The 25066-nt window shown below is 38.6% G+C and overlaps 1 protein-coding gene across 1 annotated transcript in view; it reads right to left on the bottom strand.

The window, feature by feature from the left end:
* Window positions 1–25066, bottom strand: part of CDH12 (cadherin 12) — a 413488-nt gene that overhangs the window by 252163 nt on the left and 136259 nt on the right. The window contains exon 2 of the mRNA XM_058680040.1: window positions 9140–9284. The gene's annotated coding sequence lies outside the window, so the exon portion shown is untranslated. The remainder of the gene's footprint in view (window positions 1–9139; window positions 9285–25066) is intronic.

The following is a 25066-nucleotide window of genomic DNA, read 5'->3' as shown; positions in this document are numbered from 1 at the left end:
AGTGACCCAAAGACCTGGGCCACCTCCTGATCTTTTCCCAGACTATAAGCAGGGAGCTGGATCAGAAATGGAGCAGCTGGAACTCATATTGGTGTCCATATAGGCTACCGGCACTGTAGGTGGAGGCTTAACATGCAATACTGTAGTGGCAGCTCCCTAATTTTTTAAAAAATATTCATTTGAATTTGGATTTTCTAGCAAGAATAATGGCAAAAATTGGGGCTCTTCTGTGAATTTCAGTTGAAAGGTAGAAGAATATGGGTAAATGGGCTGTAAAAGAATGTGGATAAATGTCACATATGAATAAAAATTTGCCCTGATTAATGTCCATTCAAGTATTATTTAGTTAAATACCTTACACTTAAACACTTATTTATCTTTGGGAAAGCATCCAGAGAGGCTCCCAACAAATTTGTATTTTTCCTTTCGTTAATATATTTTCTTTATAATGCTTTATTTTCATGTGTCTTTTAAAAATATTTATTTATTTATTTGAAAGACAGAGTAACAGGAAGATTCCCAAAATTAATCCAACCTTTGGGGCTGGAAGAGGTTGAAATTAGAAACCAGGGATTCCAACTTGCTTTGCCACCTGCACGTTAGGGACACAAACACTTGGGTCATCACCTACTGATCCCCAAAAGCATTCGCAGGAAACTGGACTTAAACAAGGTAGTTGCACTCTAAACTGGCACTCCAATGCAGGAAACTGACATCATAAACAGTGGCTTATTGCACTGTGCCACATCACTGATCCCATCATTTTAGTGTGTGTGTTTTTAATAAGCAATATCATATATATTTTTATATATAATAATACATACACATATACATACATATACTTAAATACATATATTTATACACATACACATAGTTTATGTCTGAAACAGTGAAAAATAAAAGATTTAGAACAGAACACCAGTGATCTTTGTTAATCGCAGTGTTTTAATGAATAACCAATGTTCCCGAGTTAAACTTCAAAGTCTGTCATGATCCCAAGGACTTGCCATTTGTGGCATGTAGCCTGTCATGCTACAAGAAGCAAATGTTACTCTGGAGGGTGTCAGGAACTCTTACACATACCTTAATGTTTTTGCCCACACTGTGACTTCTGTTCAGTGCCACCAATTCCTTTTCTGTTTGTCTAAATGCAATCTTTTTCAATGTCTAGCTCTGGAACCTTTTCTTCTTGGAAGAATCCATGGGCTCTTTTAAGTTAACTCAGGAGCCTGTCTGTGCAATTATTTCTCCCGTAATTTCCTACCCTGATTATCTGTGCCCTTTCTTTTGTCTTCCTCTCTTACATCATCACCAACAGTACATTATGCATAACAGATAGGTCTATCAACATGACCCACTAATAAATACAAAATAAATTAAATGTATGCAGAAAATATACCTGAACTGCATTGTCTGAAATTTAAGAAATTATATACTGTTATTTGCTGATTGCCTCATTGTAACACTAGGATCAACATACAGAATAGAAATTGGGATCATTTATGTACACGTAAGACCAGGGTGTTTTAAAATGATCTCAAAATTGAATACTTGATTTTGGTGAAAAACTAACTTGAAAATCATTAGTTTTTTCAAATATATACAACGTGTATTTTGCTTGATGTTTCCGTCTCTTTATATGTGTTAATTTCAAACTTAATAGTTTGTTTATTTATATTATGAAAGGCAGAGTGATGGACACAGGTGTATATTTAGAGAAATCTCCCAGCTTACGTAGGAGCTGGATCCGAAGCAAGGCCAGCCACGGTCACAGGTGCTTTGAAATGGGATGTGAGGATCTCAAGCTGCAGCTTAACCTCCTGCTCTGTCACATCCAACCCTCGAATTTGTTTTTATATCATAACAAACTGATATTTGATTTCATTTTTCTTGAATGTTAAAGCTGGTAAGACTGCTAAAATTAGAGGATATGAATCATACAGTGACACACAGAAGAATTAATAAGTAAGAGGAAATAATAATTCTGAATCTATCTAGAAATAGGCATCGAGTCAGATATTTTCAACATATTTAAAAATATTCAGCCAAATAATCATTATGCTTCTAACAAAAGTCCACGCAAAATTATGCTTTGAAATAGTTTGAACAATGGAGCTCTATAATATCTTGATGCTCAATGATGAAAGTCTGATTCTGCATTATGCTGGCTGCCACTGAAGACATGGGCAAGGATGGCTGTACAGGCATCCTATTAAAACTGTATTTACCAAAACATCAGGGGTCATTGTTCATACACCCGTAACATCAAATTTTTTTTTATTTATTCATTTTTTATTTTTTGCCCAACTCTTCCCTGTACCCTCCCCCCTTGGTGGACCGCCCCACCCCGTTGCCATATTACATTTTTGGTTTTTTGTTTTTGGTTTTTTTTTTTAATTACATTGCATTATGTGTCATGGTTCTATAGGCCCTGACATTCTCCCCCACCACCAACATAATGTATTCCTCAACCTTGTTGCACCCCCACGGATCAAATTCAGCTGGGATTCCCCCACTGCGCGCATCCACCAGGCAAGAAGACCTGCATCGCATTGTCCAAAAATGTCCATCAGTTTCTTGGGGAGACCATCTCCGGTCCAAAGGCAGAGCCGGCAAAGTGGTTTTGATAGTTCTACAGAACTGTATTGTTGCCAGTCTCAGCACTTTAGGCACGATGCAGTCGTTGGAGAATCCACCGATTGACATTGTCCATCATATAGTCTCCAGTTGCCCGATTTTTTCATTGTCAACACACAGCTGAGGTGGTCGATTGACTTGTTCTGTCCTCTGTCATTTGATGTTTATCTTCGAGAGACCGAAAGCTCCATTGCGGGGATCCTAAAAGAAACTACGAAGGAGGTGCCCACTTTCTCCCTACTAGTCCTCTCGAGCTTCTGGGTCCTGGTTTGTTTGGTGGATCAGTCTGGCTCTAATAGTTCTTATGGGTGCTCTCATTCAAACCTTCAGGTCTCTGTCCCACTCTTGCCCTAGTGTTTATGGTTACTATTACTGGGAATACACAGAAAATTATCTCTCACCTACACAAAGGCTGGCCTTATTTAAGGGTGGCCCTAAGCAGCGGTTTCTGATAATAAAAACTCCGAAGCTCGCCGCCCATAGCCAGGGACCCCCTCACTGCCTCGCTGTGGTGGTCCTGGCATGCTGAGTCCTCGTTCTCGGATCCGGCCTGGCTGGGCCGCCCCCCAGGACCACGCAGAGTCCTGTGGGGCAGCCCAGCGGCTTCTGGTCCAGGTTCCAAGGTTCCGATCCCTCCCAAACTCGCCTCGCCTCTTAGCATATAGCCGTGGGGTGGAGCTAGCCCTAAGGCCCCATTCGCATAACATCAAATTAATGGCTGACTATCAGCAATCAAATGAACTCGTTTTCAAAACTTGTTGTCAACTTTTTCAACTATCTTAGGAGTCAAGGCAAAAAAATTCATTTTTGTCAAAATTAATAAGATCTCTGTATGTAGACTTCCAAATTGCATACTTTCAATAAACATGCATTCTTGGGAGTAAATCCAATTGAAATTAGAAAAAAAAAAAAATGTATGTTTCCAAGACCCAAATGCAATGTTGTAGTGTCAGGAAGTGGCCCCAGGAACCATCCACAAAGTCTATTTTTGCTAAGGAAAGAGAACATCCAACTTTTTCTCCACATGACACATAAAGCGCAAGACTAATAAAAAGCTCCCTGTTTATAATAATAAGCATTTCCTGGGTATCTAAGCAAGTGTGCTAAATTAATTGCTTCTTTTATTTCTTGTAGCATTGCTGTGGTGAGGTACTCATTAGCTCCGTTTCAAGAAAAATGAGAGCAATGATTAGATACCTCAACTGGCTTCTCTAAGACACTGAGCGGGGAAGTATACTCACTTATATTCCAATCAAGCTGAAACCCAGAATACGTCACATTACTGTGCCATCTGTTGCCTAGTGAGACTTTGAACATGGAAGGACATACATATACAAATTCCTAAGTAAAATACCTAGGCACAATTTGGATTGTTTAATGAGGTTGAGACCAGAGGGGAAAAAGAAGAAAAAAATTGAATTTTTTAATACAATATGGTATGTTCACATCATCATCCAGAATAACACAGCCTCAATTACTATCCGTGAGAACCACTCCTCTTGTGTGTGTGTGTGTGTGTGTGTGTGTGTGTGAAGTTTGAAAATCTACCTCTTCTGATTGAATGTAGCTTAACTTTCCTTTCCTTTTTACCAGTTAAATGACAACAGCTTTCTCAACATTACTACTAACAGCTGATGTGATTTGCTTGCAGTTTGAATATGTCCTCCAAGATTCCCTGTGCTGGACTTTCGTTCATATCATGACACTGGAGGTGTTGTGAACCTGGAGGAAGATCGGAGGTGTTTACAGGGCTTAGGTTGTGCCAGAAGAACTCGATTTACACTTACTAACCTGTGATAAAGATAAGCCTGCCCTGTGGATTATCTGCTACTTGTCCAGTGAAGTGACATGCTCCTCCCACATGAACTTCTGCTCTTGTTAGACCGTGCATAACGAGATCCTCATGGGAGATGACATGGTGACTGTGCCTGTGCCACATTAGCTAAACAGCTAAAGGCACCTATTTTCTTAAAAAAAAAAAAAAAAAAGACTGCCTCAAGAAGTCTTAAAGTCATAATACCAAGGGTAGCCATACTGTATTTTCTATTTTTCTCAAGCTCTACTCATGCCCCTTACCTGTTCGTGATCTACATGGTATGTCTGCATTTAATGCCACCGAATCACAGTTCTCCTATCTGAGCAGACACAGACCATTGACCACTTTTGCAATGGTTGTCTTAGAATTATACACAGTAAGACCAGATTCAATGGTTCAATGGCTAAATCCTCGCTTTGCAGGTGCTGCAATCCCATGCAGGTACTGGTCCGTCTCCCAGCTGTTTCACTTCCCATCCAGCTCCCTGCTTTTGGCCTAGGGAAGCAGCAGAGGACAGATAAAAGTCTTGGAACCCTGCATCCCTATGGGAGACATGGAAGAAATTTCTGGCTCCTGGCTTCAGATTTGCTCCGCTCTGGCTTTTGCAGCCATTTTGTGAGTGAACCTGTGAATGTGGGAGCTTCCTCTCTCTCTTTCCTTCTCTCTCCAAATCTGATCTGCTCTCCTTTGCTCTGTAAATCTGATCTTCCTTTTCAATAAAAAAAATAAATCTTTAATATCTAGTTGAATTACCTCTCATAAGTGGAGCTTACATGGAACACTCATAAATTATAAACATTCACTATCACAATTCTTTGACAACACTACTCTTTAAAGAGCATGCCTGCTGTTCTGGAATAGTTATAAAGGAGGTAGCATCTACAGATACATCATTATTCCGTTATATGTATACCCAAGTAGAATCAAAACTAAGGAACAGAAAGTACACAGGTCGTTGGCAAGAGATTACGTGCACTTACTTTCAATCATGCTTTTAAACAATGCTGAGCAAGTTATTCACAGCATTTTATACAAAGCTGTCTTCTTTAGAGTCCAAGTCAGAACATCACAACCAATCATTGTGGTAGCTATCCAAACTTACTAACTTCCAGGTACCTTGTTAGGACATCCTGCGGTGGGATACCTGATTACATTAAGTTCTAGGTCAATCCAAACCTCATGATATCTGGACCTTTATCACAACGTAATTAGCTATCTATAGTAACATTAATATTAGTATAATAGTATATATAGCAACTTAATCAGCTACAGAATCTGTTGACCTATGAAAATGCCTATTTACAGTCAATAGATCAAAGAGGGTCCACTGCATTGAAATCTGATTTTTATTTGCTTGGGTGGAAGATGGTTTGTTGCTAACATTCCATTCTGTTACTTTATATACATACACACACACACACACACACACACACACACACACACACATACCTTCCTCCACTAACATGAATTTCCCTTAACCTTCTTTTACTGTCATTTCAATGCAAGTAGTATTGAACCTATGGATCAACTTTATATTTTGCTTCATTCTGATATGGTGTCAACCTCTCTCAGAAGGATATGCATACATATGACAGATACAGAATTTCGGTAGTTATTATGCTGAAAGCAGAGTGCTTTGTGTGTCACTAGTAATCAGAATCAGCCGGAAGCAAAGACTTGAGCATTAACCTCCATCAGAGCTTAGCAACATGGAGTGCATGGTGGTTTTAATCACCACTAGCTATGGAATTGAAAAAATCATTTATGCTGAGTAAGCCAAGAGTTAAACTATTTTGAAGGCACTATAATTACGCTGTACTATCTTAAAATAGTCTTAAAATATTCATGAGTATCATGCCAGATATTGTAGACAGTCACTACAAGTGAGTTGACAAGCAAGTAGGTATAGTGTAAAGAGTATAGACTTTAAGCAAAAGAAAGACCTAAATGTCGGTATCTGCCTCCTCTGAGGAACGGGGGTCAAGAACATCCATGCTATCATTTTGATTGGATGATTATTTAGTGACACATAAAAAACTCATAACACAGCTTTCTAGCATTGAGGAGGGATAAAATGTACATTGGATATTGCCATACTTTGTTATATTTTATTTTAAAAGCCACATATAAGGTAAGTTAGAGAACTTAAAAAGCAAGTTTTATAAAGTTTTAGCATTATTTACTTTAAAACTAAACATGCTAAGTTTGGTTTTTCTGTAATGGATTCTGATCTCTCAAAAGTAATACATCAGTATCAAATGAGTGAAAGGCGTTACTATAGAACCCAGAGTCAGTACTCAGGATCACAGACAGAAACCACAGGATGCATGTGGTAGGGGCGTGTCCTGCTTAACATGAAGACATTCATTGCATACAATACTTTTCTCACCTTATCAATCTGAATAATGCTAATGAATGAAATAATAGTAATGACAAAACTCCTTAAAATACAAATAACTGTAGCATGGCATATTGCTACCTGCCAGGCAGGGCAGACCCTGTTGGAGCACATGTTCAAACCCTGGCTTCTCTGCTGCTGATAAGGCCTCCTGCTCATGCTCCTAGAACAGCAAAGGAAAATGACCCAGATTCTTGGACACCTGCTGCTCACATGGGAAACCAGGGCAGAGTTTCTATATTTGCTTTGGCCTGACCCAACCCAGTCCTTGGAGCCATATTGGGAGTGGACCTTCAGATGGAATATTTCTCTCTCTTACTGTCATCCTCCCTTTTCTAAAAAAATTTTAAAATAAATAAAATATATCAATTTGGATATTAATGGCAACTATCTTCATTGCCAAATGTAAATTTTTCATTACAAGCTAAATACACACTAAATATGTAGCAATATTCCAACACTAGTCATACCCTTCAGTGGTCAAGTACATCCATTAAGAGTTCATTATATTTGATGTCATCATGAATTTTTAACTTGGTATAAGAAATAGTCTACAATAAAAAACATGGTTGCAGCAATGTATACTACTTTTTCCGCAAATGTATTTTAGTTTGGTTAACGTTGGTTCAGTCTGCTAACCAAATTTGATTAAAACAACCCCAAGATCAGTAGCAGTTATAACAGTCATTGTACTTGTCTTCTAGTTATCTTTGAAGTAGTTGAGAAAGCATCTCTTCACAAAAAAAGAGACACAATCTCAGGGCTACAAAGGTAGATACATGTCTTTAGGCTCTGGCTCAAACATACAGACAACTAGTACATCAGTGCCTGTGGGAACAGTGAAAATATTTTATACCTGTGCAAGAAGTAATAACATCAACATCAGCTTGAAAAGCTCTCCAGAGAATTTCAGAGGGCTAGCCAGTGAAAAGCAGCACTGCTCTTACACCTTTATAAAATGTCCCATCGCTAGATACCCTTAGGAAAAGGTAGAATCAACATTGCAGGAAATACGAGTGCTTGCTCTAAAAGGACATTTAGGACAGTATTATCAATCTGCACAACAGGATCTGGACATTTCACTGTATTTTAACATCACTGACATTTAATGTGTGTAAGTAGAACACAGTTTATATTTATATAATCTGTGCTTGTTTTGTTGTTTGAAAACTACACCAGCACTAAAGTCCAGCACAAGAAAAAGGTGTGTGTGTGTTAGCCTTTCCGTACTTGGGGTACTAATCAACAAGCTGCATGTCACTATAGTGACAGATTTTATTCATCTTAATTTTGTACAAATTTACCACAGTATAAGATAAGTCATGAGACAAGTGTAGATATATAAAGTAAACTTGAAAGAGAAAACTTTTGCATAATTAAATCAAACTTTAGGAAAAAAATGTGACTTCTGTTATTTCTCTAGATAATTTTAACGCGTGTGAGAAAACGGATAAACAAAACAAAAAATGTTTAGTAGTTTGTATAAATTACCTGGAAGATTCTTTAAAATGTTTGTAATATATAAGCCTGATTCAATTCAGTTTAGTTTTATAACACAGACCTACCTGAAACATAAAAACCTAAAAAGTCAAGGTTCCAATCCAAATAAACCTTAATCTTCTATTGGGGAATTCTTTATAAAGCTGATTGTTAACTTTATAAATCTGTCTCTGTAAGGTAAATCTGCAACTCACATAAGAATGATAAATCACATTAATGTGCTACTAAATCATCCAGGCTCCTTTTTCATCACAGTAGCTTCAGAGAACATAACATATCGTAATCCCTAAATAGTCACTATTAAAAGATGCAAGGAATTAGTCTGAAGTCCTTACACTGAAAAGGAGCTCAGGGAGGTTACAAAGTAGAAAGCTGCACAGAATCTCAAGTCTCAACTGCAAATTCTGTTTCCATCTAATTTAACTCCAAAGCTTTCAGACTCAGAAATGTCACCATGTAGCATCAACAAGCCACTTCAATCAAAATCAAGTTACCTTGGCATTGCACAGTCCTCAGAGTAGATAATTTAAAAGGGAAAATGAGAAATTAACTCTTTTCACATTCCTTTTATTTTCTCCTGATGCCAGAGTGATTATATTTCAAAAGAACTGCTCTGAAACATCATTACCCTCAAACACCGCGCTCATGTTAGGACACTTGCTTTGCAACTAAGCCTTTCTCTGCCATAAACAGTCACTTGCTGCAGTGCAGAAGCTCAGATTAGTCAGTCAGAACTTTCCATGCAGAAATTCAGTGCGATGCAGTCACCCAGAGAAAGCAGCACTTACCTTAATTGAAATATTCTCTGTGAACGAGGCGAGAAATCAGGCAAGTCAACCGTGAATGGGGTGGCGAGATCGAAGTTTCCAATCAACACCCTCCAAGTAGATAGGCACCGTGCTCTCTCCGTGTTTAAGTGGAGCTCCTTGCTGTCTAAGGGGAGAAAGGGATCAGCTGAAATCCTCAGGGGTTCCCAGTGAGTCAGTGCTTCCTAACGGGAGAGGCTCCGCCAGAACGCTCCGTTTGGAGGCTCCCTAACTGCGGTGACAGACTCCAGTGTGTCCCTGGGGCTGGCCGATACTCATTGACCTGATTAGCAGGGAAATGCTCTTGGTGCACAGACAACACTCCGGACTGGTGCTGAGACTCCCCGGGATTGGAAAAAAGCACCAAGACTGCCTGGGCATTTTGCTTTTTCTAGCTTCCGAGATGAAGTACAACCATGATAATTTGCAAACAGATTAGACATCACGGGACTTAAATAAATGTGCTTTCTCCTGCCGCTATTTCAAGGCGCAATCATGTAAGATCTCAGGTAGTGAGAAACAATTAATAGACTGGAAAAGCTGATTTGTACGACAAGCCTAAAGGTGAAACATGTTGAAAGCATTGTTATAAAAGATAGCTGCACTTGTTTTTGCCCCTAGCCTGCCACATACATCAACCTTTGTCTAAGTAAAATGAATTTAAAGGCTTATTACAGCTCTCCAGGGTGCAACAATCTGAATATATAAAAAGGAAATATTCACACTAAATAAGCATATTTGGCAGTTTTGTTGAGACACACATACACACACACAAATTCAAAACCAAGACAAGAAGAATAGAGTATTACTTGCATAGTTTTTCAGAGAGCATTTTAAGTTAGCATCACACTTGTGAAATTATTTTTATCAGACTATTCATCCCAGCAAAACAGAAGAGCACAGCGTGGCAAAACTGAATCGTCTCCTCTGTTACCTACTGAAATGCTGATTTCACTACGCAACCTGCCAGGGTGTAAGAAGGTCTAAAACATCAAACAACTTTTTACATCAAAGCACATGCCGCTACCAACCTGTGGATCCCTCTGCCCAGGCACCGCCTGTCAGTGCCCCTCGCTGTACTTCCAAGTCCACTCCCAGCTGCCTGAACAGCTCTCATTCTCTCGGAAATGTCACTTAACTAAATGTCAAAACCCCAAATGGTTAATTTTTGACAGTTCTCATTTTTGCAGGAGAAAGTTATGCAAATCAGACGAGAGAAGCCATTTGCATGTCTTGAGTGTGAGAAGATTCTCATTGCCAGAGAGAAAACTAACAACCGGCCTTAGCATGATGCTGGGGGATGTGTTCAGCACTTCTGTTTTCTCAAGTAGGTCTCACTTGAGACATATGGCAACCCTGAATGTGGTGTGCATGTGTGCATGTATGGGTTGGGGTGTGTGTGTGTGTGTGTGTGTGAGAGAGAGAGAGAGAGAGAATCTGAGAGACACACTATACGTGCATAGTGATATTTGCATGCATCTTGGAAACTCCCAAAGTTTAAAGGAATGTGCAAAAAAGGCATAGCAGAAAAGTTGTATTCCTTATGCAAAGATTATTTCCAACATTCAAAGGAAATGAAATTACAAGTTTACTATAATGCACAATTTTTTTGTAACTCACACACACAAAGCATCTTCAAAACTTCATAGAAAGCAAGTATTACAGAAAAATTATACATAGGCTCAAGATTTTTGGTAACAAAATAATCTTACCTTTTAATTTCCTCTTCCATGAACTTTCTGAAGTGAAAAATGTTCTTCAGTAGATTTGGGGGAAATTATTGCTTTACAACACAAATCCTTTTTGGAACCTCTCAAATAAAATAAAACCTCAGGGTAACCCAGTGTCTGAAAGCAGGGCAGATACTTAAAAAGGAGATGTCCCTCTCAGATCGTCCACCCAGAAAGCCCCAGGAAGAGGGGTCGCTACAGCCTCTTGTGGGGAAGTAGATCTCTTGCTCCCTCAGCTGGTGCAGGTTGGGAGCTGAAGGTGAAGTCATCTACTCAATACACTTCAGAGGAAGGAAGATGTTTGCTGCTGTTAAGCAGGAAACCATTATCCAATTATAGACTAGTGTAGAATGTTCCAGTAGGAAAGAGACCTCTTAAATGGAAATTGATGTACCTTGACCATAAATAGTAAACAGGAAGTATAACTGCTAATTTCTTCAGAGCACCACTTGTAAATGAAAATAGGATGGATTTCATTGTGCTAAAGCGTAGTCAGTCAACTGTGCAATTAAAACACTAATTCTCCTGTTAGTACAAACTTTTTTCTAAGGATCTTAATAGTGATCTATTGTTTCAAGCATTTAAAACTTTAAGACAGAGCTTACTTTCTTGAACCATGCCCACTAGCAATTACTGTCACAACTAAACCCTGAGCCTATACAGATATAATCCTGTGCTACAGTAGTTTACAGCTGAGAATTCTGGCTGCCTGAAGTTGCAATGATGGGGGCCATCGGTGTGGGATGCCAGTGGGACCTGCATCCCTTTACCGGCTCCTGTTCACATCCCAGCTGCTTCACTTCCAATCTAGCCCCCTGCTAAGGTACCTGTGAAAGCATCAAGGATAGTCCCAATGTTTGGGCCCCTGCACCCACAGGGGAGACCTGGAAGAAGCCTCTGGCTCCAGGAATCACTGCTGAGGCAGTCTAGGGAGTGGGTAAATCAACATATGGAAGACTGTTTCTCTCCCTCTAGGATTCTAACTCTTCCTTTCAAATGCATAAACCTTTTGCAATGATGATGACTCCAGTTAACTAGTTTCCTGCATTTCCATGGGATCGAGGCACTTCTCATGTCAAACATACTCCAAATAAGTACCAGTATCTCTTCAGTTTTTTAACCTAGGTTGATAACACTTAATTGATTTTACGTACAAGGGTATACCTGAATGTAAAAGCAGAATAAAACTACTCGGTGGAGGAAATGAGAGGGGAAGTAGTGGTGTGCTATCAGGCAACACACAATAAGTATTGAGTCTGTGGCAGGTACGTTGGGTACACTTCTGGTGTAGCTTTTATCTAGGAAATAGTCTAATGTCACTAGGCATTAAATAATTTTTGAAATTTTCTCTTACATGCATTGTAAATTATGTGATTGCAAATATTTCCCCTCCTATTCTAATGGTGGGCAAGTGAAGCATCTAAAGATGGAGTGATCCTTCTGTCAACTATAATGCCTAGAGGAAAACTCAACGTTCCCCACTGTGTCTAAGCAATCTGTTTGTCTGGGTCATGTTGGAGTCCAGTTGGAATCTAAAGAGAAATGCAAACAGAGCCACTCTTTATTTGGACAGGTTTGTGCTAATGAAGGAAAAAATGGCTCTGAGCGGATGAGGGACCTAGGAGTTACAGATTTCTTCCTCTTTTCCTCTCTGACTGTTCCTAGGCTTCTGCCAGCTTTGGCTTTTAGTACGTAAATCTGGAATGTATTAACACAGCTGTTGAAGTTGTGGTCTTATCATCTTCGATGAATTTAAATGGGTTTTGTTAAATAACTTTAGATTTAGTTATGTCCTCCTTATACGACTCTGCACTGATTTAATTATTAGGATTAGGTCAATCTAAAAACATTAGTGGCAATTGCTGTAAGTATATAAAAAGTAAGCAGGCATCCTAATAATGAATTGATCTTTCAGCAGTACTGTTGGGATAATACTATCACAAAATGTTTACAGAATGCTAATTGATCCTCCTATATTATGTGTACTTCTGCTGATCTCTGAGTCATGAACACTTGTTGAACGTAAACATTTCACATTTTGTTCCTGTTTGACTATTATCTTTGACCTATTATCTTGAAATATAATGGAATTTAGCAAAATAGGAAGATAGTCTAAAAAACAGAAACCTTATACTATAGTCTAAATTACTGACAGAAACTGGCTTTTAGCCATTTAAAAAGCTCTGGTGGCCTAGTGGCATGGCCTAGCGGCTAAAGTCCTCGCCTTCAAAGCCCTGGGATCCCATATGGGCACCGGTTCTAATCCCGGCAGCTCCACTTCCCATCCAGCTCCCTGCTTGTGGCCTGGGAAAGCAGTTGAGGATGGCCCAAAGCTTTGGGACCCTGCACCCGCGTGTGGGAGACCTGGAAGAGGTTCCTGGTTCCCAGCATCGGATCGGCGCAGCACCGGCCCGTTGCGGCTCACTTGGGGAGTGAATCATCGGATGGAAGATCTTCCTCTCTGTCTCTCCTCTGCTCTGTATATCCAACTTTCTGATAACAATAAAATCTTTTAAAAAAAAAAAAAAACCTCTGGTTAGTACTTTCATTGGAAAATACAAGGGAATTTTTGTTATTCCTCACATATCAGTCAACTACAAAAGTGCATTACTTAATTAATCATTTGTGATGTTCTTTCTTCTAATTTAGAAATAATCAGAAGTCGGGCCCGGCGGCGTGGCCTAGCAGCTAAAGTCCTCGCCTTGAAAGCCCCAGGAACCCATATGGGCACCAGTTCTAATCCCGGCAGCTCCACTTCCCATCCAGCTCCCTGCTTGTGGCCTGGGAAAGCAGTCGAGGACGGCCCAATGCATTGGGACACTGCACCCGCGTGGGAGACCTGGAAGAGTTTCCAGGTTCCCTGCATCGGATCGGCGCGTACCGGCCCGTTGCGGCTCACTTGGGGAGTGAATCATCAGACGGAAGATCTTCCTCTCTCTGTCTCTCCTCCTCTCTGTGTATCTGACTTTGTAATAAAGATAAATAAATCTTAAAAAAAAAAAAGAAATAATCAGAAGTCAAGAAAAAAAGTTGTATGCAAATCTACTTTTTTTGCACCTCTTCCATCCTTCCACACCATTAACAAATTTTTATAAATAACATCATAACAAGAATATTTTATTACATGGTTCAAGGCATGTAACAGTAGGATGAGAAATACAGATCCAAAATCACATAAGGAATAGATAAGAATATTGCTAAATCAGGATATTCCTTTAACGTTTTAATATAACAACATAAATGTTTACTGCAATCAGACTGGACACTTAGTAGTTTTCTTTATTGTCTTGGTCAGTAAAAATGAAAGGTAATGCATTTAAAATGATTGAGAATTAAAACTGGGAAGCATACTTGAAAATTGACATGTGATATTTATACATTTTGTTTATACAACCACACTTCCATTTTAATAGGCAGTTATTTCATAATCACACAAAAAGCACAGTACGTAATTAAAAGAGAAGGATCGCCATTCCCAAGACATAACTGGTTGGAATTTTAGACCTTTCTTATTAGCTCAGATTTATTTTATTTTGTTTCTTTCAGAAAAGACCATTAAGTGCCAGCAAAATGAAGTAAATTATACTTCAAGTTTTAAGACTATTATACTTAATTTATATTAAATCTGCCTACGGCCACTGAAAATTAATGTTGACTAAAATCACTCACAATTAAAATAAAAAAATCAGATACATAAACACACATATGGAATAATATTGATGAATAGTGTTTCTTAATAGGAAACATCATGCTTATATCTTCACCAAGATATTGTTAACCTTTTTGAAGGATCAGGATGGCGAAAGAAAGAGAGTGAACAAGATGGATCTGAAACCTCTGATCTTAGAAAAAATATAATGTGAATTTATTTCACCAAAAATTAATAAGATTATACAAATAGAATGTAAATGTTCTACTTTTTAAGTATACACCACATATTGAATAATCCTAAAAGTTATCACTAACATAATATAAAGCTACTGTAAAGGTCATTGGAAATTAATTTTAAAGGTAATTTTTGGTGCAAATACACTTGAATTCCATGTACACAAGGAATCTTTAAAAATATTTAAACTGCATATTATAACATAATTATACATGCTTTCAACTTTTTTTGGCCAAAATACACTTATATAAATTCATGTCACATGACATTTTGATGTATGCTGCCCAATCCATTAAAATAGTTAAAATAGAAGAAAAAGATGAAAAATAATGCTTAAAAGGTTGAATACATGCCTATTACTTCATATAGCCACTTTGTTCTGATGGAGGAGAAAGTGTATAGCCTGATTCTAAGATCTGCACACAAATATTGGCATTATGCATCATTGCCTAAACTAGGAACAACCCAAAGGAACCCCTCCCCGCCAAGTGACAGGCTAAACTGGTCCATTCATATGATGAAATACTGGTAGAAAATGCAAAGGGGGGAACACCAATGCAGGCAAAAACCAAACTCCAAGATCACCATGGGGATGTAAGAAAGCCATAATCCAATACACAAGTAGTCTACAATCCCATTTCTACAAAATCCTAAAGTATGTGAGTTAATTCATGATGATATGAAGCAGAAGACTGTTTGATGGCCACTGGGATAGAATGAGGACAAGCAAAGTGCACAAAGGCCTCCAAGACGATCAAAGTGTTCAATATCATGATTAATTTACGGGTATATATCTGCCAGACTCACCATTTTGTATTTTAAATGTGTGCAGTTTATTACATATAAATTAAACCTCAATAAAGATGCCAAAACCCCTACAGAGTCCCCATTTCTTCTTGAATAAAAATTATCATAATTAAACTGTTAATGCCATACTTTATTCATAATGAGACAACAATCGGCATAACTTCAAGTCTATTTTCTATTTCTAAAGACACCATATTGAAAATGGAATAAAATCGCTCACTTTATATTTTAATGATTTCTTAAACTGTATAAAGCATTCCCTATTCAATCACAGTTTAAGACAACTTTAAACTTAATGTCCTAGCACCTATCCAGATAATAGTTCAGTAAAATTTTATACAGGGAAATAAAGTGCCATTCCATTTCGAACAATGGCCACTGTGAAATGCTTAATTACTTTTGGATACACATATGTCATTGTCCATTTGCTCCAAACTTCCTGTAATGTACACTGGAAGATTTACTCTAGCATATCTTCAGCATTTACCCTACAGCAGGTGACATTACATTACAGAAAAATAATTGGGCTTTCTCAAACTCTAACTGCATTTGACAGGCTTTACAATGAAAATTCTTTATACAGCATCATAAAGTTAGTATTGTTACAGAGCAGCTGTAAATGATCTCCCCTCTCACTCTTATTTACTTATTTACTAAAGTGAAGTTTTTCCTTCCATTTCCCGGTGACTCTATTAACTTGAGTACCATGTTTCATTCTCCTCTCAGTTACATTGACTCTCTAATCCTCTGGTTCCTCTCCTGTCAACTTGCTCTTTTACAACTCTCAGTAAAAGTCAATAATTTGCTGCCACAACACAAAGAATGGGTGACTTCCATCTGCTTTGCTGAGCCCTTTTGTTATTAAAATAATTTGAACTCTTCCCAGAAATACAGGGCTTTAACACATCTCAGGCTTTTGCGGAGCAGACAGAAATAACATTTTACAACCTATTATAGAGTAATATATGGATTTAAGTTTCTGTTATGATGGTAGATCAGTAATAAAAACAGCAGGGATTTTAATGGTTCGCTGGCTGTGATTCAAATACAAGAAAAACAAACAATTCTTAAACCTTGGTTAAACCACATTTGCCTCAGTTTCTCATATAACAAAGAATGGTAAAATAGGATGATCTCAACAAATGCATGTGAAAAAATAAGACTATAAGAGTTCAAAGATACCTAACATGTGAAGGAAATAGCCAAAGAATAAGGTTTCAATAAATATCAACTGTCACTATTAGTTAAAATAGGCAATATTTATGGACTATGTATATCCCCAAATAATTTGTTTTTAATTATGATGACTATATTCAGTTAGCTGAGGTTAAAATCTGTGCCACGTTCTCACACTGTGAATCCTGAGAACATTTTTCCCATTAAAAATAAAAACAACTAGCCATTGCTTTTTGGTAAGAATGATAAAGGAAAATGCAGCAATGAAGGGCTGGTGGACTTAAGAATTAGCACCACTCCTCAGCTCAGCAAGTTTCACTTCATAACACATTGGCACCTTCATTCCTGTGAAAGTGGTATGCTTCCTAATGCCAAACGACTACAAACAGTAGTGTATAATATTGCTTCTTAGAGGTCAATGGGAACATTGGAATTGCAAGCATTCATCTCAATGCTTCAGAAGTACACTGTAGGGCCCGGCAGCGTGGCCTAGCAGCTAAAGTCCTCACCTTGAAAGCCCCGGTTCTAATCCCGACAGCTCCACTTCCCATCCAGCTCCCTGCTTGTGGCCTGGGAAAGCAGTTGAGGACGGCCCAATGCATTGGGACCCTGCACCCGCGTGGGAGACCTGGAAGAGGTTCCTGGTTCCCTGCATCGGATCGGCGCAGCACCGGCCCGTTGTGGCTCACTTGGGGAGTGAATCATCGGATGGAAGATCTTCTTCTCTGTCTCTCCTCCTCTCTGTATATCTGACTTTGTAATAAAGATAAATAAATCTTAAAAAAAAAAAAAAGAACAGAAGTACACTGTAACATGAAGGAACAGACAAGAAAAGCAACTGGCATGTCTTGAGTGTGAGACATGGAAACATATCACAATAAATATAATCCAATCACCCATACATTCTAATGGAAGGTTACATAACTTGAGGAACATTATTCTTTCAGTGACATCAGTTTTTGAGGTTGATTTACCATGTTTCATCATAAGAAACACTGGCTTGGTAAAGTGTAAGAAGAGCTCTTTTTTTTTCAATGCATTTTTTGTGGTTTTCCATACAAAGACAGAAGAAGTTACAATGTTGGCAACAATGTAAAATTCAAATTTGAATATTTTCTTGTAAATGAAATATTTTATTTCAGAGTGGATTCTGATTGTCTCACAATGAGTTTCTAAGGCCTTGGGAAGTGGCCTCCACTGCAATAGTCCAGTAGGAAGGAGTTATTCAAACATCCCACCCTGGACCCGGCACCATTTCCTCTTCCTCACAGCTCATGAAATTCACGCCAGTCCAGCCGCCCACCAATCAGATGTACCCAGGCATCTTACCTGAGAATCCCACCCCATTCTCAGCCCCTTCCCCAGCTCTGCCCACTTACCAATCATCCTCAGGCAATCCCCTGTGACAGTCTCAGGCCCCGATGCCCTGGGGCCTGCCCTCAATCCCTGCCAAACCCCTCCTTCACACCTTACAGGCTCACCTGAGTGAGAAAAAGGCCCCAGGTGAAGCTTTCTCTCTTCTCCTTCCTGCTTCCCCCCACCTGTTCCTCCCCTTCCTCCTTGACTCCCCACCACCTGGTCCTGTTCCTGCCCCGCTGGAATAAACCTCCTAAGATACCTCGTTGCAACTGGTGTTTTCAGCTCACGGTAAAGAACCAGGCTGCAGGAATTAGCTGTGCGTAATAATAATGTAAATCCAGAGGTTTAACTTTTTCAAATAACTAACACCAGTAGAACGGCATTACACTAGACTACTGTTAGTGAGAAGATTCTTTTCCCCCGGCCTTCTGAACTTTCACCTGTAATGGGTAAACATTGAGAAATTTAGGTCCAATCCCACAGAGAGAAAAAAAAAAATCAGCTACTGTATAGCAGGGTATCATTTCTAAGAAGATAGCTTTGCCAGGAAAAAGCAAGCAAGCAAGCAAACAACAACAAAACAACCAATCAAATAAATAAATAAATGTTTCATTCTTGGGCAAAATTCTCTAAGTGCATTTGTGTAATATTTTTCTTGTCTCCTAAAAGGTTTTTAATTGGAATAATGAAATCTGATGCTTTTGTTGAACTTCCAAACAGAACTGATAAAAGGAACTTCTCAAAAAGTTTCTGCTTTTTTCTTTTTGTAATTGTTTTTACTAGAAAACTTGAAACATATATAAAAAGTATAGGGATTTGCAGACCTTTGTCCTATCATTCCACTTTATCATTAAAAATTTTTGGCCAGTCTTGTTTCTTTCATATTCTCTCATTCTGTTCATTCACTTTCCATGGAATATTTTCAAGCAAGTCTAGACCTTATATCATCGCAACTGTAAATTTTCATGCTATGCTAACCATTTTTGCTCCTTCCTTCTTTCTTTCTAATTCAAAAACACAGACACTTTGGGAATTATCACATTGTATTCTCTTTTGCTTTAACTCTAAGTGACTAATGCTAATTGATCTAATTTGACAATGCATTCCAACAAGATCCGGTAGATTTTCTAATGTTGGCAGCTTTCATGTTCCCACTGGTAACGCAAAGTGTTGTACTGCAGTCTTCACAAAGAGGTCAGCTGGCTAAAAATGCCTGGACTTGATTCCAGCTGCCACTATCTGGCTCTCCCACTGTGTCCTACTGACATTAACTAACATCAAGAACATTATCTAAAGATAAGGCTTAATTTTAACATGTCACAAATATGGTGTAAAACAACAATTTTTTTTGAAGATTTACTATTTTAATTTGAAAGACTTATAGAGAGGAGAGACACACGCACAAATCTTCCATCAGCTGTTTCACTCCCAAATGGTGGTAACAGCTGGAGCTTATCTAAAGCCAGGAGCTTCCTCAGGCTCTTCCATGTAGGTGCAGGGTCCCAAGGACTTGAGCTGAACAAAAGCAGGGAGCAGAATAGGAGTTGGAGCAGCCAGGACCAACCCAGCGCCCACATGAATGCAGGTGCAGAAGGTGGAGGATTAGCCTACTATGGCAAAAAGCTGGCCACCCATCAACAACAGGAAAACAATTATTTGAATTGCTATGGATTTCAACTGCCCAATAATAATCCCAATTGTTACAGCCAAAGTAAGAATAAAGTATCTGTACCTGCTTAAAAAAAAAAGTCTTTCATTATCCCTCAAATGTTTATTGTGCGAGCACAATATTCTTATGTAAGATGAACATTTTTCAAAAGACAAATATTCCTCTCTACTAGCAGAACATATTTTTAAACCTGTTAGTTTTTGTTTCTGAGACTTTCTTGACTCCTTTTTACACCTCAGTATATGACGTGGTGAGGCAGGCAGCTAATTCAGGGTCACCAGCTTGGAAGCCCCTCGCCTACCACCTGAGTGTTCCCTGCTGCCCACCTGTGACTCACCTATCACCTGAGAAGGGGTGGTATTGCATTGTTGTGTAACCACTCCCCTCACAAGCCCCTACAAAGGCTCAGGATAAGGAGGGGTTCACTCTCTTGGTACTGTGCTTCCATGTTCTGGCACTCCGACTCTTGGCCTCCCCAGTACCACTGAGGACAGGTATTCCCTGAGCATGGCCCCCATGTGTCTGTATTCCTCATGCTCTGTTCACTGCTTGGCAGGACAGTGAAGACAACAATGCTAAGATGCTTTGTATTTCTAATTTTTGTACTATCAGGAGTTCCAGGAGAGGTGAGGCCTAGCGGTAACGAAATATGGGCATAGAAGCCAAGGAAAGGTGAATGTCTGCAGCTTTCTAAGTGTGCCCAGGTTATTCATTGCATGTCTCTTAGGATAACATATTGTTGGGGAAGCTGGGACACAGGTCTTCAGCTTAACAGATGGACTTCAGGGTAATGACCATTTGTTCCTCTTGGGGTAACGATTGATTGGATTGCCATATGGACTTGTAATTTGCTATTTCTAGTGGGCCCGGTTATCACCAAGCTTGGTTAATAATGACTCCTTAATAAACCTTAGACACGTCTGGCGTGATATCACTCACACTCCACAACCATGAGTTTAAGTAAAAAGATTGATCATTATTTGATAGCTTTCACAGTGTTTAAGTACTGGATACAAAATAGATAATCAGTAATATTTGCTGAATATATGTCATAAAGCCTTGCTGAATGAAGAACTGGAGCTCTGTAAACACAGATGTGCCCCTGCTCCTTCCTGTTACGACTCTGTGTGGAAGCAGCACAGAGGCCTCCACCTGCATCACCCACATACCACATGGACTGTTTTAAATCCTGGCTGCTCCAGCTCCGATCCAACTCCCTGCTTACGTGCCTAGAAAAGTAACACAAAACGGCCCCAGTGCTGGGATCACTGCGCCCACAGGGAAGACTGGATGAAGGTCCTGGCTCCAGGTTCCAGACCAGCCCAGATCGGGCCGTTGTGACCATTCGGGGAGAGAACCAGTGCAAGGTTTCTTCTCCCTAGGTCTCCTTCACTCTGTGTAACTCTGTATTTCAAATAAAAAATAAACAGATAACTCTAAAACAACAACAACAACAAAATAAAAGCAGCACAAAACAGTATTTGGGGGAATTCTATTTCCAGATGTTTACAACCCGCTTGGGAATATCAAAACCTGTCTCAATTCACCACACCAGAATTGAGTTTATACAGGGCAGCTCCCTCAAAGGGCTACAAATAAAGGATCACTGTCTTTATCACATGGCACTACTAAAAACCCGGAATTAGAGTCTTGATTTCTAATCGAGAAACTACCAGTTGTTTAGAGGTGCTTTTTTTAATGGAAGCTATATTTCACCAAAAACCCATGTTATAATTCAACTGAAATGTTTTCGATCTCACTGAGGGTTTTTTTGGTCTAAAGTCATTTCTCATTCATAAAACTGTCATTTTTTTCTTTTTGTTCATATAAACTTGAGCTTATGGATATGAAAATATCTGGAAGAGATATTATTAATAAACATTTCTTGAGGAAATAAATATGCCACAATTTAAATGTTCACTTATAATTAACGCACACAATTTGTTATATTAATGATAGAGGAAAACCTACTTTCAACTAGTTAACATTTCAGGGCTATGGGAAACCTAAGTTGCTCTACTCTGTTTTCACTACTGCACGTTAGGCAGAAAATTTGAGGGGTATGTGCTGTGGTGTGGTGCTGCTTGTCAACCCACTGAGCTCACTGTGGTCCCCATTTCCAACTTGGCATTTCTGTTCTAGCATCCTGCAAAGCAGGAGAGGATGGCTCTAGTGGTTGGGTCTCTGCCACCTAGGTCTGAGACTTGCATCATGTTCCAGGCTACTGCCTTTTCAGGAATTTGGGGAGTGAGATCAGCAGATGCAAGCCTGTGCAACCAAGGCACTCTCTCTTTGGCTTTCAAGTAGATGAAAACAAATAAATAAGAATTTTACAAAAGGAACCAAAATTTAGACCCACTATAAAGAGAAATAATTTAGTTGTAATTTTGAAACATAAAAGTTGTAAGAAGAACAAGGTTGTCTATTTGATCAACACTTTTAAGTAGTTATAATCATTCCAGAATTATCCCAGTGAAAACCTAATGTTTTCTCACCCAGATATGTTTAATCTGAAGATTTTTATCATTTTTAAGCAAATTTGATTACTTTTTTATAAATGTAATATTTTTAATAATCTTTAAAGGACAATTATTTGATTACTTTTAAAGTGAGCAACTTGAAAACTTTCTTTTCTTTCTTTTTTTCTTTTTCCTGAATTGAAATTTAGCACATCACTCAGCAGACATCTTGATTTCGGATCTCTATGGAGACTGCCCCCAGGATCACCAACTTAGCTCACACTATTTCAAAACAGCTAGAGAAACAAGCAGGCAGTTCAAGGTCACAAATGTGTTAGAATTCTGAAGTTTTCAGGGTAAATCTTTAGTGCGCTGCAGGCTGCCGATTGGTAGCAAGCACAGGTGACAGGCAAACACATGAGAGCCAAAGCAAGTTGACCTTGGGTCCAACTCTGGCCCTTATGCTGCCTCTAGAAAGAAAGACGGCATAATCTTTGGAGCTTGTAATACATCAACAACATGGTTTTGGTAGTGCAAGGTAAATAGTCTGGAAAGGTCGACCTTATGGGAAATTTTTGCTGGTGCAGTTTTCAGATGAGGCAACACAATAAAGGAGTCTGCATTAGTGGGTCTTTTAATTTCATAGGACACGGGGACATCGGAGGTAGCTCTTTGCAAATGAGGCAAGCAAGTGAGAGTTGCATATACACACAGGAAATGGGCTTCTTACCACAGGATATCTTCTCTAATCTCTCTGTAATTAGGCAGAAGTGGGTAATCTCCACAAACATGACCCATAACGGTTTTTTACTATCTCAGCACCTCTGGAAAGTATACTAAGTCAAACGACAGTGGTCCAGTGTAGGAAGAAGGTGACTGAGAGCTGGAGATGATGATGAAAGCTGGCTCAAGAGACAAAGTCCTGACAACATACAACAGGGTACCTATTGAACAGAGCAGGGTCGGACTTGGGTGTTCTGGCCACTGAACCACAAAGTGGATCAATCTCATAAAAAGAACATTTCAGGAGGAATTGGTCATTATCAGGAAATTGTCACTTTCAGTAAACCAGGGTGACAGATTATAGACAAGCAAGTTATGGCTGCGGACACAGGACACAGGGAAATCCCAGCACACAATTTGATAGTGTGACCTAGGAAAACTCAGAGGAACTTTGGGCAACTGGCCTAACAGGCAGATCAGGGAATGCTATCCAACAACTCCATCAGAGCATTCACTGTAATGTCAAGCCCGGTGGGTACGGTGATTCAATAATACGTTCACTTTATACTGTCCTGTGCGATTTCAAGGAGATTTCATATACATTGTATCCTTTGGAAAAGAAGATAATGTATGAGGTATGCTAATTCATATTATTTCTCTTTTATAAACGAAGAAATAGAAGCTAATAATAAATTATGCTCTGAGAGACAACATAAATTAAATGCTCCTGCCTGAGGTCACTTGGACAATTATTAAAATAACAAGCTAGAATTCAGGTCTTTTAAGACCCCCTTGTCATACGCTAAACTGACATAGCTATTTTCAAATTTTTTCTTAAAGGAAAACATGGCAAATATTTTAGAATTCACAGCAGAAAACAAAACTTAGAATGCTGTATGGATAGTTATGCAGTCATTTCAAAAGTAACCATTTGAAAACAGTCTTTTTTCTTTGCAAGTCATACCAAAACCAAAAAGGCAAAAAGAAAAAAAAAGGACAGGTTTTGGGATTTATCCCACAGGTCACAATATGTCAACCATGACCTTAGCAATGCTGACTTGAATCTTTCATTTGTAGTATCAATTTTATTCAGTATGAAAGGCAACTCTAAGATTAAAAAATTACAAAAACATAAATCCTTGTGCTTTTGCAGAAAGAATTGGCTATCAACATGTGAGCTTTGGGAATATATTATTTACTAAAACATCAAATAAAGAGGAAGCCAAAGATATCCTCTGCTTAGTTTTTCGCACCTTTATTTCTCCATGAATAAATGATAAATTGAAGCCAGGGACAGAAATTACTGATGATACAATTTAAATCACACTTAAAATCACTGGAAAGAAGGATAGCATTACTATAAACACTTTGTATTTTTTTCATTCTGGGGAATAATTATTGACTGATCATTTTTTATCACTAAGTGGCTAACCCTTTCTATCTCCTTTTACTTGGACTTTTAAAGCTACCTATGGGAAATAAGCTGTCAATTTGTCCTGCTATGGTATGATATATGAATTGCAGTAATGTAAGGGCGGAGAGTAGTGTGTGCATATTTGCACACACACACACACACGATTCATCATAAATATAAAGTCCAAAAACTTTCTAAATTAAAAAGAAATGTCTTACAATACCACAGCATATTCAAGCACTTTAACATGGACAACCACGGTATTGAGTAGAAAGAATATGCATATTCTTTCTAACGAATACGTTAGAGCTGAAATCCTTTTCCTATTCCTACCATGGCTATGAATGAACAGTTCTAGGTGAAATATAAGTTGGTGGTGAACTTAACTTCAATAGTAAAATTAAATTATAAGGTAAGTAGAAATTATCTATAGGACATGAAATATTAATATATAAGAAAACTATCATTTCTAAAATATCATCATTTCTGGGTTGCCCACAGAGCAATCATACAATTGTAACACGGTTCGTGGGCATACCTGACAGTTTCATATATGGAATTATTTAGAAACTCGATGAAAAAAGAGATCTTATTCTGACAGAATGCAATATATTAACACTTTGGGAAGTTAAAATTTGTTTTGACAACCTAAAAAACTAACCATAATTTTTTTTATATGTCAACTT

The sequence above is a fragment of the Ochotona princeps genome, chromosome 23 (assembly GCF_030435755.1).
Source record: "Ochotona princeps isolate mOchPri1 chromosome 23, mOchPri1.hap1, whole genome shotgun sequence".
NCBI classification, from domain to species: Eukaryota; Metazoa; Chordata; class Mammalia; order Lagomorpha; family Ochotonidae; genus Ochotona; species Ochotona princeps.
Note: the sequence above shows the minus strand (reverse complement) of the source record. Positions and strands in the feature narration are given on the sequence as shown.